This window comes from Kogia breviceps, chromosome 14, assembly GCF_026419965.1.
Source record: "Kogia breviceps isolate mKogBre1 chromosome 14, mKogBre1 haplotype 1, whole genome shotgun sequence".
Lineage (NCBI taxonomy): Eukaryota > Metazoa > Chordata > Mammalia > Artiodactyla > Physeteridae > Kogia > Kogia breviceps.
The window spans coordinates 79333695-79342001 of NC_081323.1; positions in this window are offsets into that span (position 1 = coordinate 79333695).

The following is an 8307-nucleotide window of genomic DNA, read 5'->3' on the forward strand; positions in this document are numbered from 1 at the left end:
TCATTCCTTTTCATTGCCAGATAATATTCCATTATAGGGATATACCACATTTTTTTGATCCATTCATTAGATAATAGACATTTGAGTTATTTCTGCTTTCTGGCTAGTGTGAGTAATGCTTCTATAATACTCATACAAGTTTTTTTGCAGGTATATGTTTTCATTTCTCTTGGGTGTATACTTAGGAGTGGAATTGCTAATTCCTATGATAACTCTATGTTTAACCTTTTGAGGAGCTACCAGACTGCTTTCCAAAGTGGCTGCATCATTTTACATTCCTGCTAGCAGTGTATGAAGGTTCCCATTTCTCCACATCTTCACCAATACTTTTTGTTATTTGTCTTTTTGTTTACAGCCAATCTAGTGGATGTGTCATGGTATCTGATTGTGGTTTTGATTTGCATTTCCCTGATGGCTAATATCTTGAATATCTTTTCAAGTGCTTATTGGACATTTGTATATCTTTGGAGAAATGTCTACTTAGATCCTTACTTTGTGCCTGGTACATTTTATAGACTCATTAAATTTTTCAAATACTTAGATGAATTGTGAAATTTAAATACCATGGAAACCAAGTTAAATAGATTTTATTATCTCAGTTTTGTAGACAAGGATTAGAAAGTGAAATGATTTACCTAAGTCCCCATTGAAGGTCAGCTGCTTATTTAGGTCTTTGAATTCACTTTCTCTTCTACCAGGCCCAAAATGCTTTGGGCAATGGCCCTACCATATATCTGCAAAGAACACAGCCGCTGTGAGTAAGGGCCTCTGATGATGGCTACTTTACATCTTCCCACAAGTCCCACAAAAGCCTGCAAATCAGAATACCTGTACTTGGCTTTGAATTAATCTATCTGTTCATTACACTTCATTCTTATAGAGTTAATTTGTTACCTGTCTTTTATTTGATTAGTTTTTCCAAGCACATTTTAGGTGACTACAAACTGACTTAGCCCATTTCAGAGATAAGACTCAAAGAGAACAGTTAAGTCCTGTTTTCCTTTACTTTCAACATTTGTAGGAAGACCATTCCTAGGGATGTCAAAGGTCACGTAGAAAAATGTATTTATTTCCCGACCAAAGAGGAAAATTACTGGCATTCATATCAATCCAAACATTCAATGTATGTTTTAAAACAGCATACATTATGAATTTCTTAATTCATAATGTGCCCAGCCTTGTAAAGGAAAAGAGTACTCTTTCAAGGTTGAGTTATCTTTGTAAAGCTAATTTCTTTGGCAAACCCCATCTAACACCCCCTAATACTGATGAATCATTTCTAGCTCACCCCTTCACCCTCCTGTATGTTGCTTCCTCTTCCTACTGAAGGTCTAGGGTTTTTCCCTGAGTTATGAAGTTTGCTGCAACCAGTGCTGAGTCCGGTCAGCAGCAGCCCTGTTCATTGCCACAGAAGTGGCACCACAATGTTACGTGTTTTCTGCCCTGCTGCCCGCCCACGGAGGCTGAACTGTACAGATGTGGAGTAGCCTTGGAAATCTGCCAATGTAAATGAATGGAAACTCTCATCATTTGTCCACACTGCACCACTGACACAGGTGTTGAACTCAATCCAGGTCTGATTTTACTTCCTCTGGCTTTTCACTAAATATGAAATGACTGCAATAGATTTTTTGTGTACCAAAGTGCTCCACTCTCACTATGGACTGGCTATGTGGGAATGGGTTCTTTTCACAGACCTGAGGTGTGTTATTAGAGATTTTTCTTTCTCCCAGATGCATTAAAGTTGCTTTAGTCGAAATGAAACTGAGCCTCATTCTGGGCCAAGCATAATGAAAGCAATTTAATATCAGCGCACATAGGACACCAAGGGTGTTCGTTTTCTATGGGAGGATGCTAGTGTGTTAAGTGCACTGTTCCAGGGAACAGTGTTAGGTGATATTTTAGCTACTGATTCAGAGCCAGAATCCTAGGAACCCTAGGATCACAAAACTGGCAAGTCTTAGAAGTGGCCAGTACATCAGAGGCCACCTCACCCAGCCTCTCAGCCTATGAAACATTGTCTCCATTGTGGCCCTAAGGGACGGCCACTCAGCATCCACAGAAATACTTCAGGTGATGGGGACTTCCCTTCTTACAAGTGGGTCTGTTTCACTGCTGGAAACTTCTGGTCCTTAGAATGTTCTTCCTTAACCTGAGATTCTCAGAATGCTGTCAGACTTTCTTTTCAAATGACGTCTTTTATTCCAACAATAATATTGTCAGAAAAGAAAGCTGTACAAAAGATAAATCATTAAACTTTCCACTTTAAAATGTTCCGTGGGTGGTGAAATGGCAAAAATCCCAAAAGCTAACTCCCAGACCAACCATAAACCAATCCCTCTACCACATTCAATCTCTGGAATTTAAAGACGCTGAAAGCACACATTCTGAGTGCTTGTGTTATGGAATGTGTGTGTTCTAGATTCTCAGTCTAGAGAATCTTAGATTGTCCTTAGGCTGAAGTTTTTAAAAGTTGTGTCAGAATTGATAGTAACAGAATTTATGTTATAGACTAGAAATTTAATAGAAAACATTTTGAAAATGAGTTTAAAATTCCTAATTCATCGTAGTTTGGGCTAATTAGTCTTGCTTTATTCTTTGACAATATTTTAGTTTATTTTTGCTTATTATAGAAATTTTACCTTGATTTCAGCCAAATTTATGTACAGATTAGATTGGTAGATGATAGAATATATCTTTCTCTTTGTATTTTTTTTTTTTAGTCTCAGAAGATTCTGGGAGAGAATTCAATACCCCTTCCTAAACAAATTGTTTCGAATGATTCTCAATTTCTGGCATGAGGTTGCTTTTACCTCTTACTTCTATAGCAACAGTGAAATTGCAATTAAAATATTTTTTCCGGGCTTCCCTGGTGGCACAGTGGTTGAGAATCCGCCTGCCGATGCAGGGGACACAGGTTTGTGCCCCGGTCCGGGAGGGTCCCACATGCCGCGGAGCGGATGGGCCCGTGAGCCACGGCCACTGAGCCTGCGCGTCCGGAGCCTGTGCTCCGCAAAGGGAGAGGCCACAACAGCTACCACAAAAAAAAAAAAAAAAAAAAAAAAAAATTTCCAAAGTACCTGTTTTTTTTTTTTTTTTTTTATCATGCTACTGTGTCTGTTTTCCCTTTGAATTTGAGAGTGTCATTGGAAGTTTTAGGGTCGCTCTTAGAGGGGGGCCTTGGGAATCACAGACTCCAGCATGCAAGGGCACTTCTGAGATGGTGTGCCCGTGTGTGCTGGTTTGTCAGGCAGACATATTGTCCAGTTTGACCAGACAGTTTGTCCTAGCAAAAATGTCCCGTTTTTTTAAAATAATAAATTATATGGTCTCCCTTTTTAGAGCTCATTTAGTCCAATATTCTCATCGTAGAGAGGCAAGAATTGAAGACTGGGTGAATTCAATGACCTTCACAAGATTTCCCACAGCAAGCTGGTGACTGAGCAGGGCCGGAAGCCTACCACTCCCGCCTGCAATAATGACAATAGTTCTTTCACCAAAGCAAGGTCCTGCCTTCCCAAATGAGTGTTTGATTTCTGGGGGACACCTTCTGAGGCCCTACAAGCCAGATCGCATCAGCAAGCTATAAAAGCAGCAATTACAGTGATGGGAGCTAACAGCCACGTCTGCTCTAGACATTCCTTACCTCTGAAGAACAGTGTCGGATCATGCCTCTTTTTCCCTTCCAGTCTTCCTAAGCCAGTTTCTTTCACACGAAAGAAACTTTTTTTATTTTACAAACTTTCAGCCGTCATGGCTCCCATTTGAATCACCTCCAAGGTCTTCACATCTCTCTTTACTATGTAACTCATGTCGGAAAATACACTCTTCTAAAGGTGTGCCTAAATTTTTTTTTTTTTTTTTGTAAAAGTTAAAAAGAAAAACTGGCTGATGATATTAGGTTGAAGAGATGAACAACAGTAGCCAGAAGACAAGGTGTGAATGAGCAAGGATAACGGAAATGGATGGCAGGCTTAGGCTTTGAGACAGGGTGTTAATGGCTCACTTGCTGTGAGGTCCCTAGTGTGAAGTGAAAAGGTCCTCGTGTCAGTAATAGGGCAGAAGGTCTCATTTAATTAAACAAATTCTAGCCTTCAAAGCAAAAGCCTAAAAAGAAATCACTTCTCTTTGCTGATAGTTTCTTCCTCTTTGCCCTGACTTGGATTAATAACCAGCTTGATCTTTGCTATAACATTTACACTTATACACACAATTCTTGCAACTAATAGGGAAAGCAGGAAACTTCCTTCAACATATCCTTACTGTGTGTTTAGCCAGCCATTTGAGGCTGTTTCCCAAGGCTGCAGGGAGGACATGTCAGTGGAGTGGACACCAACTAAGGTGGGACGGAGGACTTTCCCTGCTGCCAAAAGCTATCGCTAGGACCCAAAGTGTCCTACAATATTGCAAGCATTGCTCAGAGACTTGAAAGAGTGGTGTGTGCGTTTCACAGGCCTCTTTATTTTTCCAAACCCATTCAAATATAAGATTTGTATATATTTAGGGGGTTCAGTTGTTTAAATGATCACTGGGGATTAAAAGAATTCTGGAGCCTCCAAACCCCTGCTGGGTCACTAACTTACTGGCTGTTGTGAGGGTAAATTTTTTCAGCTGCCCAACACTTCCACTGCCAGTAGAAATAAGCACAGAATTGGCTTCTTTTCTGGGATGTAATTAGGATTAAACTTCCCAACTGGTGGCAGAATAAATAGTAAATTACATGTGACTTTGTGCTTGTCATTTGCTCTGTCTGCAAAGCCTTTCACCTCCCATCACTTCCCATCAGTTAAGACCAAGCTCTTGACACTGCATCTTGATTTCCCCAGGTGGAAGTTATCAATCCCTCTCCTGAAATTCTACAGCACTTTGTCTCTACCTAATGTTTATGACCTTATAACCTGTATGCCTGATTTCTCTAACTGAAAAAAAAAACTTTAAGAGAGGTCTGTTTCATGCATCTTCACGCCCCTCAAAAAGCTAATGCTGGGCTTCCCTGGTGGCGCAGTGGTTGAGAGTCCGCCTGCCGATGCAGGGGACACGGGTTCGTGCCCCGGTTCAGGAAGATCCCACATGCCGCGGAGCGGCTGGGCCCGTGAGCCATGGCCGCTGAGCCTGCGCGTCCGGAGCCTGTGCTCCGCAGCGGGAGAGGCCACAGCAGTGAGAGGCCCGCATACCGCAAAAAAAAAAAAAAAAAAAAAGCTAATGCTTTGCTGGGCATATAGTAGGTGCCTAGTAAATATGTGTTGAATAAATGGTTGATAAATTGAAAATTCTTTATAAAAAGAGTGACAGATGAATATTCCTTATTTCCTCTGAGTTGTTTTTTTTTTTTTTTTCTTTTTAAATCTTGTTGATACATAAAGGGGAATTCAAAGGAACTTTCCCTTAGGTGTCTTCACAGGCCAGGGCTGCTGGTGGTTGTCATATGAAAACTACAAACAATTCAGTTATTTGAGGTCATGTAGACAGCTTCCCATTCACCCTGAAAACATAACTAATCCAAGGTGTGTATAGCTTGGACATGTAAGATCTGAAAGACGCTCATAACCCCTCTCATGTAGTAAGCAGAAAAATGACATTACATACGTTCTAATATTTTGCATGATACTTTTTACCTGTTCCTTCTTGTTTTACTATTTTGTCAGTCTTTTAGGTAAGACTAGCATTTTTACCCTAATTAGACAATGACATCATAATGCATTAATTTGTTAACCTATGTTCACAAATCATTTAATTACCACTGCTGGCTTTGATGTGCTGTTATTATTCAGATATGGGAGTAAATGATTCAATGGCGAACAGGAAGAAACTCATTATTTTCTGGGAGATGTTGTTGTTATTTTCAGTGTTTTAAAACACTTTAATTAAAACTTAAAACAAAACACTTTAATCAAAACTTTTAAGAAATCTGACATTGCTCTTATAACCATAGTAAATAAATAAAGTATTCATTGCTGTAATGTGGACAATTATTTGGGGACCAAATAATAGCTCCTAAATTTCACAATGAATAGGTTTCTCAAAAAAAAAGATAAACTTTTCTTTTTATTTCATGCCAATTCACAATCTCCTATGATGGTATAATTTATAAAATGCAGCTTCTAATATTGTTTTGTGAAGCACTTTGATGGCTGGGGATAAAAGCAGCAATCTCCTTCCTATTTGATGCTGCTGCATACTGTCCTCAAACTTTCTTCATCTTCTAGTACTAATTCCACTTGGTAAGCACCCCAGGTCACTGCCACATCCTGGGAGCCACAGGTACTTTTGGGTTCTTTCCTCGCCTTCTTGATGAGTAGGGAAACAAGGCTGCCAGGTGCAAACTCCCACCAGGTTTCACAACTGCTTCTCCTGATAGTTTGTATTCAGGATCAATAATATCATTATGCATTTATGTGCAAACATCAAAATTACTCTAAGCAATTACATTCCTACCTTCCCTGTACTCTCCCAATAAATAACACATCCTAAGGAAAGGGATGTCTGTCCTATTATTAAGAGATATCTATGTGAACCCTGTAATAAGAGATACCTATGTAAACCTTGTAATAATATTATTGACTCTTATTGTTGCCATTTATCACATAGCATATGCATGCTCAGATTGTTATTTCTCTTTTAGAATCTTGTTATTTCTCTTCTAGGACACTGAATTTCTCCAGGGCTGAGACTGTGCCCCTTACCTCTTGGAATCTCTGTATTACCCAGAAATGCATGTGCATAGACTTATAGGCTTTCTAAGAGTTGTTTGTGATTGGCGAGCAATAAAAGTGATTTAGCGAAAAAAGTAACCTTTTCCCTTGTAACTCAGGGTATGGGTAAAATTGTTCCTATCTTCCTGTTGTGCCCAAATACTCTCTTTCTAAGCTTTCCTTGAGACTTCTAGGCGGCATTGCATGCTTTCTCGGAGTGAAAACTCACTCTTCAACTACAGAAAAAGACAGCACGTGAACACTAACCCAAGGTGTAGAAATGCAGACTTTCCCTACGTCCCTTCTGTTAAGATTAAAGAAAAGATGATCCAGTGGTATTTTTGCATTCCTCTTTTATCTTCTATCAGTCCACAGCTTTGCCCATACTTACTTTTCTGACAGTTTGCATCTTCATTTCCCCCAGAAGAGCCAGTGAAATGATATCAGCAGATAGAGTTGACGAGAACTGTCTAACTCTTAAAGATTTTGATGGGAAGGCTCTCTAACAACCTGTCTGTCATCAATGGCACTCGGCCTAACCTTTGATAACAACAGCAGGGGGGAATGGTGCTGTGATACCACCTGACAAAAAAGGCACAGAAACCGGGATGCCCGACCGAAAGCAAAGCTGGGGCGGTGTGGAGGTACAGGGAAAGGCGTGGCTGCCCGCCGTCCCTAATGAGGGGCTGGTATTTCAGGCAAGTCTAAAAGTTCCCTTTGTGGGAATAACTGACCCCCTGGAACAGTACTTGGAAACAGCTTTAAATGATCCTTTTTTAAAATTCATGAGCCACAGGGACTTCCCTGGTGGTCCAGTGGGTAAGACTCCACACTCCCAATGCAGGGGGCCCAGGTTCGATCCCTGGTTGGGGAACTAGATCGCGCATGCATGCCGCAACTAAAGATCCCGCATGCTGCAACTAAGACGCAGTGCAGCTAAATAAATAACATTCATGAGCCACAGCATACCATAAGGGGACACTACCTTTCCTGTTTTGGTCACCTTACCTGAGTTTTTGAAGAGGAAGCTGATGCTCGTGGCTGGTGAAATGGCCTCATCAGAGGAACCCAACAACCCGATCTGGCGTCTCTTGCATCCACTTCTTCTCCAAAAGCTCCTCCTCCCAGGATCCTAATTTGAGGCCAAAAAATGGTATCAAAATATTTGACCCATCTCTCTCTTAGTAAGGGAATGTGTAAACAATAGGAGACAGCTTTTACCTGGCCCCTAAACACAATAAAATTACTGCTTTAGCTGGTAAGATCTAGTTTTCCTCTCTTTTTTTCAGTAAAAGATAAATTCAGACAAAAAATTACTCTGGGTGTTATGAGGTAAGGAACAGTCAGTATTCTTTATTTATTCTTATGTATTTATGTAGTGGGGTTTTGACAATCTCCTGATTACCTCTTTCAATGTCATAAGCTGATCTGGGGCCCTTGCAGTTAGCTCTTATCTTTGAAAATGCTTATGTTTGGAAACTTTTCACAGATTAACTGAATTAGCTAGAGAATTTGCTTAATCTCTTGGTCTCAATTCAACTGAAAAATCTGCTTGCCACCAAAGAATTTCACTCTAATCTACAAATTCGTCTGCCAGTGGCAACAGGGCAAGTTA